The 10,665-nt window shown below is 39.8% G+C and overlaps 1 pseudogene; it reads left to right on the forward strand.

Moving 5' to 3' along the window:
• Positions 1–619: 619 nt before the first annotated feature.
• LOC132426720 (nucleophosmin pseudogene) lies at positions 620–2,955 on the forward strand (annotated as a pseudogene).
• The last annotated feature ends 7,710 nt before the right edge of the window (positions 2,956–10,665 follow it).

Genomic DNA, 10,665 nt, shown 5'->3' on the forward strand with positions numbered 1-10,665 from the left:
TGCAAAACGCCCCTGTCTACTGGCAACCAGCATTTTACTAGACTTGAGCTTAGGAACCTCAAAAACAGAAATAACGAGATGTGCCATCTTTTGTATGTTTGCAAATCTGGTATAGTGCATGCATTTTTGTGCTGTAGGAAGAGTCCTCTGATCCAACAACTGACATGTGTTCTCACATCTGAAAAGAAAAAGAAGGAAAAGACAAAGTTTAATTCTAAAGTAGGAAACAATCCATTCTGCAGCTGGAGGTATTCAGAACTGGGCTGCATGGAATGATGCTGTTTGTGTTCAGAGGTGCCTGCAGCGCTGCAATCCGCCCAGCTAGGAGCGCCTTCGTGTGGACGCTGAATTGTGGAATCCTGAGAGGGCCGGCCACTCCCTCCTCTTCACCATCCTCCAGGAGAGCTTGTCTCACAACCCATGGACTCTGACCAATGACTGAAATATAACAGCTATTCCTACAGATCTCAAGGAAAACACGACATGACCATAATTTTAAGTGTTTGAGAAGCCAAAAAAAAGGGATTTGAGTTTGCCAACTAACATTGTAGTGATGGCCCTCTTTCTTAGTATATGTGGATCCCAAGGCCTATCCTGACTTTCAAGCAATGAAAAGGTGATGTTCACAGTGGGGCCCCAGGCCCAGGTATGGATAACAGCATTTAGCAGGTATAGACCTAATGCACACAAATGCATTCACAGTAAAAATATAACAGTGTTGGTCAATAACCATCCTAATGGCTGTATACAAACTTAAATGAGATTGTAATATTCTGAAGTTGTTTCCTGAAATAAGACTTTTCAGATGTAAAGTGAAATGACAAAGGATTAGAAGAAAATGTAGAGAAGTATTGTATAATCTAAGGATGGGGGTGGCCTTTCTAAGTATGATACTAATAACACAAATCATAACGGTAATAGATTTAGCTGTCTATAATCTAAAAGCAATCAAACAAATAAATGAAAAAAAAGTAACAGCAACAAAAACTACTAACATAGAAAAGTACATCAACAAAGCTGAAAGCCTAAAACAAACAGAGAAAAAAATGATGACAACAAAGAAAACAGATAAAGAGTGAGTGTACTTAATGTACACAAAGTAATTAAAAAGTCAGTAAGAACCTGGGGTGGGGGGGGTTGGGGGGGATGCACTGGGAGATTGGGACTGACATATATACACTAATACATATAAAATAGATAACTAATAAGAACCTGCTGTATAAAAATAAATTAATTAATTTAATTTAAAAAAAAACAAACAAAAAATCAAGGTGTTGACAGGACCAGGTACCTTCTGAAACCTCTAGGAGATGACCCTTCCATTCCTCTTCTACTTTCTGGTAGTCACTGCCATTCTGTGGCTTGTGGGAGCAGAATTCCAGTCTCTGCCTCTGTCTTCAGTAGACCATATTCCCTCTGTGTCTGTATGCATGCCCTAATTTTCCTCTTCTTATAGGGGCACTGCTCATAGTGGACTATGGCTCATCCTAATGACCTCATCTTAACTTGATTGTGCCTGCAAAGACCTTATTTCTAAATTGGTCACATTCACAGGTACCAGGGGTTCCTGAACATCTCTTTGGGGAACACAATATAACCCATAATAATGTTCCATCAGTATTTGATAAATGGATGAATAAATGCATATGTGCTCAGCCACCACTTCTGAAAAAAAAGAAATCAGTAAAAACCCTAATGTGATTCCCTCCTGCACAGCTGTTCCCTAGAAGAGTAGTCTCCATCCACTTTCTCTCTTACCCAAGTACTAGTCACCATCCCATGGACAATCTGATGGACACGAACATGAGCCCCTGAGGCCCCAGAACTATCTTTTCAGTTGTAAACCAAGGGCTGACAAAACTTGTCATTTTAAAATAGCTAATAATGGAAGATAAGCTCCAGTTATCTTTAAGAAGAGTCAGTTTAAGGGCTGATACAAAGGATGAACTGCACATCATTGAAACAGTAGTAATGAATTACACAGGCAGTCCTATTCTAGGAACACTGGCAAATTTGAAAATATCTGTATACCCAATGGTTTCCCTTGGGGGATTTGAAATAACACCAACTGTGGCTTAGAGTTGAAGGGTGGTTCAGGGCCCATGCATATTAGTGGACAGCACTTGGTTGGTGTGAGGGAAGATGCAGAGTCAGAATACGAAGAGGAGCTGAAACTCCTAAGTATATCTGGAAAGTGATCTGCCCTTGGAAGTGGTGGCAAGCTTCCACAGAAAAAAGTCAAACTTGCTGTGAACAGGATGATGGTGATGATGAAGAAAATGAGGAAGCTGAAGAAAAATCTCAGTAAAGGAATCCACATGAGATACTCCAGCCAAAAATGCAAAAACCAAACCAGAATGACAAAGACTCAAAAACATCAACATCAAGATTAAAAGGTCAAGAATCCAAAAAACATAGAAAAACTCCTAAAACACCAAAAGGAGCTAGTTCTATAGAAGACATTAAAGCAAGAATGCAAGCAATTATAGAAAAGGGTGGTTCTCTTCCCAAAGTGGAAGCCAAGTTCATCAATTATATGAAGAATTTCTTCTGGATGACTGACCAGGAGGCTATTCAAGATCTCTAGGTGTGGAAGAAGTCTCTTTTAAGAAAATAGCTTCAACAGTTTGTTAAAGTTTTCCATCTAATTTCATTTTTGTAACAGTAGATATCTGGCTGTCCTTTTTTTTTTTTTTTTTTTTTTGAGTGGGATAATGACATCTTTATTTTTACTAATCTCTGTTTTGGGGAAGAATTGTTTTATTTTGTTTTATTTTATTTTATTTTTTAAATTGAAGTTTTAGGGCTTCCCTGGTGGTACAGTGGTTGAGAATCTGCTTGCCAATGCAGGGGACATGGGTTCAAGCCCTGGTCTGGGAAGATCCCACATGCCGCAGAGCAACTGGGCCCGTAAGACACAATTACTGAGCCTGCACGTCTGGAGCCTGTGCTCCACAACGGGAGAGGTCACGACAGGGAGAGGCCCACACACTGCAATGAAGAGTGGCCCCCGCTCGCCTCAACTAGAGAAAGCCCTCGCACAGAAACGAAGACCCAACACAGCCAAAGATAAAAATAAATAAATAATTTTTTTAAAAAATTGAAGTTTTAATCTAATTGAAAGTTTAAAAAAAATAATGAGAAAAAGACGAGTACCCCAATAGAAAAAATAATAGTCAAAGGACATGTTCAGATAATTTACAAACACAGAACCCAAATATTTGGAGTTTTTTTAAGTATAATGTCCTTAGTAATCAAAGAAATAAAAAATGTAAATATATATAATTTTTCATGTATCAAATTGGCAATTTAAAAAGAAATCATGGAGCCCATTTTGGAGAAGAATGTGGGGAACCCTATAAACTGCGGCTGGGAATGGCAATTGATACAATTTCTTCCAGGTTCATAATCCTGCACTAGGAATTGAAAGTCCTAAAATTTACATTTCATTTTACACTGGAATTCCAAACTTAACCTAAGGAAATAATTGTGGATAAATACAAAAATGAAGCTATAACACCCGTCACAGGGTTGTTTGTAAGAGGGATATAATGTTGGGAATATCAACCAAAGAACACCTATACAATAGAATACTAGGCAGTGGTTTAAAATTACATTGGAAAGGTGTTTATGGACTGTTAAGTTTTAAGGTAGGTTACTAAACAATATGATCCATTTTTTAAAAGCATTTAGTACATGTATAAATACATAAATGATATATATTCATCGAAAAAGACTAAAAGGATATAACTAAAATGTCAATTGTGTGTATCTATAATGAGATCACGAATGATATTTATTTTGTTCTTTTTGCTTTTTCATAGTTTCTACATTTTTTTCAAATAGCATGTAACTTTTTACAACAAAAAAAAAGTTTTTTTAAGCAGAATTTTACGAGCTTAAAGGAAAAATCAACAGTCCAACAAGTTTGTGTCTCTCACCAAACTAAATGGCTTTCATTTACTGCTTCCAAAGATCATGCTACCTCTCTCTCTATGCCCTGATCAGCATCCAACTCTGTAATAATTTCCTTCACATCATGAAAAAATTATCCAAAACCCCAAGCTCACTCATTCAATTAACTCCCTACCTCTTCCTTACTCAATATTCAATTAATATTGAATCACTTTAAGTCTTGCTATTTTAAAAACCTGCTCTAGCTAATCTGTTTTATTTAAACGGCCAGCCCTTCTTTTTACTTCTGAGCCTTCAGACATCGCTGAGAACAAGGGGATCTTTGTCATCGTCACTCCATTCTGTTCTCATTCTCTAGAGTCTGATAGGTGTGTAAAGCAAAATGGAACAACTTAGAAGCTTCCAACCCAGAGCAGTGGTGTGCCCAGGAAAGCAGGGCATGCCCTGGTAGGGTATGAAAATACCTGACACGGGTCAAGATAGCACTGACATATATACACTACCAAATGTATAATAGATAGCTAGTGGGAAGCAGCTGCATAGCACAGGGAGATCAGCTCGGTGCTTTGTGACCACCTAGAGGGGTGGGATAGGGAGGGTGGGAGGGAGACACAAGAGGGAGGGGATATGGGGATATATGTATACATAGAGCTGATTTAGTTTGCTGTACAGCAGGAACTAACACAACATTGTAAAGCAATCGTACTCCAAAAAGATGTTAAAAAAAAAAATGCATCACCTCACACTGTTGTACAGGAAGCATACTGCAACCCCACGCCTTGTAGGGCTCTGGCCCCTGTCTGCAGTCAGCTCCCTGTGTGACTCCGGACAAGCAGTTTAATTGCTTCATGCATCAGTTACATCATTTCTAAAACTATGGCATCATTTCTAAGGTGAATCTAAACTGATGGGCTTTCATGTCCTTTTTAACCCAAATTGCGTTACTGTAACAAATCCTTTAACTCTCTATAATCGGCCAATCCCCCTTAAAGTAGCTCACAGCCCAGTACCACTACAAATATATTTCTCTTTGTTGCTGTGTATACCGAAGATATTCAGCCTACTTCTCAACAATTCCATATTCATTATGTCCTATGATAACAGATGGTCCTTTTCCTCTGTTCTCTCCCTCCTTCATTTTTCTCCCCTGTTCCATCCATCCCGCATTGATTCAGGCTACATGGGAGTCACTTATTTACCTCTGCAGACTGGGGATGGGTCCATTATTTTTTTTAATTTGAAGGAAGTTAGTCATCGGAAATGCTTTGATTTATTACAACTTATCACATATGTTGTTATTTCAAAGTAAAAAGAGAGGCAGTCAGAAAACAGAAGAGCAAGAATGATAAGAGATATCACCTAGGTGGCCCAAGAATTGGCCTAATTTCCTGTAAAGTTTGCAGACACAACACTGTTCTCAAACCAAAGTTAAGACTCTCCTGACCCCCTGATCCAAGACAAAAGAGATCAATACTAACTCTGCATACTGGAGAGGGTGTGGACCACTCATCTCATCTGTACATCACTGGTGGAAATGTGCAATGGCACAGCCACTCTGCAAAAGGGTGAGGCAGTTTCTCACAAAACTAAACCTGCACTTAACACGGCCTGACTAGTGCACTCTTGGGCACTTATGCCAGAGAAATGGAAACTGATGTTCACACAAAACCTGTACACGAAAGGTCAGAGCAGCTTTATCCACAGTGTCCCAAAACGAGAACCAACTGAAGTGTCCTTCAACGGGTAAATGGTTAGAGACTGTGAAATATCCAAACCATGAAATACTACTCTGCAATAAAAAAGAACAAACTATTGATGCACATGACAACTTGGATGGATCTGAAGGTAGATATACTGAGTGAGAAGAAATCTCAAAGGTTACACCGGTATGATTCCTTTTCTAAAAAAATTTTTATTGGACTACAGTTGATTTATAATATTGTGTTAGTTTCAGGTGTACAGCAAAGTGATTCATATTCTTTTCCATTCTAGGTCTGTATGATTCCTTTTATACAACATTCTCGAAAGGACGAAATTATAGAGATGGACAACAGATTAAGGGTTGCCAGCACTGACAAGAGCAATTAAGGGTTGCCTGTGGGGAGGGGGAGGAGAAAGACGTTGTTGTGGCTATAAAGGCATACTTGGAATGGAACTATCTTGTACCTTCATTGTGGTGGTGGTCACACAAATCTACCCAGCTGATAAAATTACATAGGACTAGCTCTACACAGATGAGTGCCTGTAAAACTGGTAAAATCCAAATAAGGTAACTGGATTGTGTCAATATCAATTTCCTGGTTTTGATATTGTACTATAATTCTGCAAGATGTTGAGAGAGAGAAATCAATACTAACAGCACATATATGGACTATAAAGAGCCAGAATCAACTTAGAGTATCGAATTTTTCCTGTAAAGCTTTCTTATTGAATGGAAATGCAAATCTCCTGTATAGTCCACATTTCCTGAAATTTTAAATTATTCCTAACTTTAGGTGTTCTATTTTGTGGTGGTCGTCATGGTGATGTTTAAAGAAGAGGAGAATTGTAAAGTGCTGTACAAAGATCCTATGTTCTCCAAGTCACTGGAACAGTATTTCCTTAGTGTAGCATAGGCCATTGGTTCCCTACCTCCAGGATTGGCCAACCTCAGAGGTCACCTTCAGGCAGAATGCCAGAATGTTGACCCCCTGAGGAGCAACCCTCAAGCAAAGAAGCACAAGAGATGGTGGCTATGGCATCTTCCATCTTGCAGCATCTTCCTCCCAGGTGGTGGGATGAACTTGAGGTGTAATCTGCACCATCTCTCAAAGGATCCCCAGCAGGATTCAACCTCGGTTGTCCGCAGCAGTAATCTGCCCACGTTCATACCTTTTATTGGCTCTTCCTTCCTTCCTGTCTCTCTCTCCCCTTTCCTTCATTCCATCTCCCAAATAACCAACTTGGATCTAATTCCTTGTCTCAGGGTCTATATTTGGAAGGACCCAAACTCAGATGCTCACATTGAGGATACCTGTGTGCAGATTCTAGGGCCTGTTCTCTGACAGTTGATTTTACCTTCCCTAATGAATACCAAACTCAAAAAGAAGCTGCTACAAACTTCATGGAGATTTAACACAATACAATTTAAGACTGATGACAACACTTTTGGGTAAATATAGTCTTAGACATTTCTAAAGCTTCTATCCTATTTGCCTGGTAACAAATATGGACATTTGACCACTAGGCTGTTTGTTTAACAACCAACTATAAAGCCTTTTTCATACAGGCTACATTTGCTAAAGCAAATCTGCATTCAGCGCATATGTCTTTAGAAAACTGCCATACTTGTGTTCTAGATTCTAGAAGTTCATCCTGAACTCACAAACCCAGTGGTCTCATCAAAAGAGTCAAGGTGTTGGCCAGTTTCAGGAGGCCCCCTAAGTGACTCAGGAAAGTCAACTTATAACACACTCTGATCTGAAAATGAATAAAGTGAAGATGCTTTGGGATCCTGTAAGTCATGCTAAATATAACCCACCTAGACTAATAACCAGCTCGAGTCCTATTAATTAATATCTTGAGTCACTCCTCTATGAACCTCATCTGGTATCAAGACTGCCCTCCACTGGCACCATTTTCAATGATTCTGCTATAAATATGTTTATGTCTGGGTATGCTAGTTAGATAGGCAATATCTAAATATAGCTTTAAAGGCTTGGAAATAGAGTAGCTGAAAGAAAAATGAACTGGGAGTCTGAATATTTAGAGCCCAGCTCTGCCTGTGCCTGGGGAACAGTTGTAGGGTCTCAATTTTGTCCATGTCCCTTGGACTTCCTGGGTATCTCTTTACTTACCAGCAAAATGAAGGGTTTGAATTAGATGAGAATGAAAAACAAAGCTCTGTTCCAGCTTGACAAGTCTGTGATTCTAGACAGTGTTTTTGTTTTGGAGAAATGGGATCTGCTGACAGTATTATTATCTATGCAATGATTCATTTAACATTCACTGAGCATCCTCTATGCAGCAAGCACTGCGTAAGGGACACCAAAATGTAACCATGCATGAATAGACAGGCCTGCCCCAGCCTCTGCCACAGCTCAGGTTCTCGCCTCACACTTCTCTTCATCTTGGCTTCTTTTGCTCCAGATCCAATGTCCCAGGAACCCGCGTCCTCCAGGTCAAGCTTAGGTCATATGCTTGTCCCCAGGCTCTCCAACAAAGTAGAGAAAGAATCTGGCCTCTGTTGACTTTCATGGAGGTAAGCTAAAGGAGTAGTTGTCACCAGGAATTGCCCACCACCAAGATCACACATAGTAGTGAGTTTCTCCAGTAGGAAATCAGGTTATTTTTTTCTTTCTTTCTTTTTTAAAGTATATAGTTGATTTACTACATTGTTTTAGTTTCTGGTGTACAGCAAAGAAATTTGGCTATACATATACATACATATTCTTTTTCATATTCTTTTCCATTTTGGTTTATTACAGCATGTTGAATATAGTTCCCTGTGCTATACAGTAGAACCTTGTTGTTTTACCTATTTTATATATAGTAGTATGTATCTGCTAATCCCAAATTTCTAATTTATCCCTCCCACTTTGTGCCCTTTGGCAACCATAAGTTTGTTTTCTATGTCTGTGAGTCTGTTTCTGTTTCATAAATAAGTTCATTTGTGTCATAGTTTAGATTCCACATATGAGTGATATCATATGGTATTTTCTTTCTCTGTCTGACTTATTTCACTTAGTGTGATAATCTCTAGGTCCACCCATGTTGCTAAAAATGGCATTATTTCATTCTTTTCTATGGCTGAGTAGTATTCTACTGTGTACATATACCACATCTTCTTTATCCATTCATCTGTCCATGCACATTTAGGTTGTTTCCATGTCTTGGCTATTGTGAATAGTGCTGCTATGAACATTGAGGTGCATGTATCTCTGGATATATGCCCAGGAGTGGGATTGCTGGATAATATGGCAACTCCATTTTTAGTTTTTTAAGGAACCTCCATACTATTCTCCATAATGGCTACACCAATTTACATTCCCACCAACAGTGTAGGTAGGAACGTTCCCTTTTCTCCTTACCCTCTCCAGCATTTGTTAGGAAATCAGGGTATTAAAGGGTATTAAAGGAAGAGAGGGATTTGGATGTTAGCCACCCAAAAGATGACACATATCCTCTACAGCTGCCTTCCTGGGTTCTCTGACACACAGTGCATGACTGCATACATGCATTTGAGGGCAAGAGAGGAACCATAACCTTTATCCTGTTCACTAATGATTCTGGCTGAGGCAGAGAGAAGTTGAATCCAAGGGGTCTCTCACACTAGCAGATCAATTGCTTTTGACTTCATTTTTCATAATGTTCTCACAAGAGACAGAGCCATGAAGAAGCTACTCAAGAATCTAGAAGTACAGACTGGGGTCCCCTTTCTGGCTCTATCTGACTCTCAGTGTATTGTCACCACCACATCCTCAAAGAGGCCAACAGAGAGAATGTTTAGGATAATATTCATGACAATGGTGCCATTCAGTGCCTAGGGATGCATAGGGAGTTTCCCAATGTTTTGTGGATGGACACCACTACCATGCTGGCTCAGGAGGGCAGGGAATTTGTCCCTCCTCTGATGGCATCAGCCACCAGGTCCTCAAAACTACTTAGCATTGGGATCCTCTGCTTCCTCTTTTGCACCACCGCCTCTCTCACCAAATAAATATCATTGTACTTGGAAGCACCCTATAAAAGAAACTTTAACATGTGCTCAAAGCTCAAGCATTTAAAATTAAAATTTGTGCAGAAATGCAAAGGAGTTAGAATAGCCAAAACAAGTTTGAAAAGCATATCAAATATATCAAATTGTAATTTTTAAACATGTGTAGCTCATTTTATTTGAATTATGTTTCAATAAAACATTTTTTTAACATCTTTATTGGAGTACAATTGCTTTACAATGCTGTGTTAGTGTCTGCTGTATTACAAAGTGAATCAGCTATACATATACAAATGTCTCCATATCCCCTCCCTCTTGTGTCTCCCTCTCACCCTCCCTATCCCACCCCTCTAGGTGGACACAAAGCACCAAGCTGATTTCCCTGAACTACCATATGACACAGCAATCCCACTACTGGGCGAATACCCATAGAAAACCATAATTTAAAAAGAGGCATGTACCACAATGTTCATTGAAACACAATTTACAATAGCCAGGACATGGAAGCAACCTAAGTGTCCATCGACAGATGAATGGATAAAGAAGATGGGGCCTACACAACCCACTGAACCAACCTTAGCCACTGGGGGCAGACACCAAAAACAACAGGAACGGGCTTCCCTGGTGGCGCAGTGGTTGAGAGTCCACCTGCCGATGCAGGGGACACGGGTTCGTGCCCCGGTCCGGGAAGATCCCACATGCTGCGGAGCGGCTGGGCCCCTGAGCCATGGCCGCTGGGCCTGCATGTCCAGAGCCTGTGCTCCGCAGCGGGAGAGGCCACAACAGTGAGAGGCCCACATACCGCAAAAAAAAAAAAAAAAACCAGGAACTACGAACCTGCAGCCTGCAAAAAGTAGACCCCAAACACAGTAAATTAAGCAAAATGAGAAGACAGAGAAAAACACAGCAGATGAAGGAGCAAGGTAAATCCCACCAGACCAAACAAATGAAGAGGAAATAGGCAGTCTCCCTGAAAAAGAATTCAGAATAATTATAGTAAAGATGATCCAAAATCTTGAAAATAGAATGGAGAAAATACAAGAAACGTTTAACAA

This window comes from Delphinus delphis, chromosome 6, assembly GCF_949987515.2.
Source record: "Delphinus delphis chromosome 6, mDelDel1.2, whole genome shotgun sequence".
NCBI classification, from domain to species: Eukaryota; Metazoa; Chordata; class Mammalia; order Artiodactyla; family Delphinidae; genus Delphinus; species Delphinus delphis.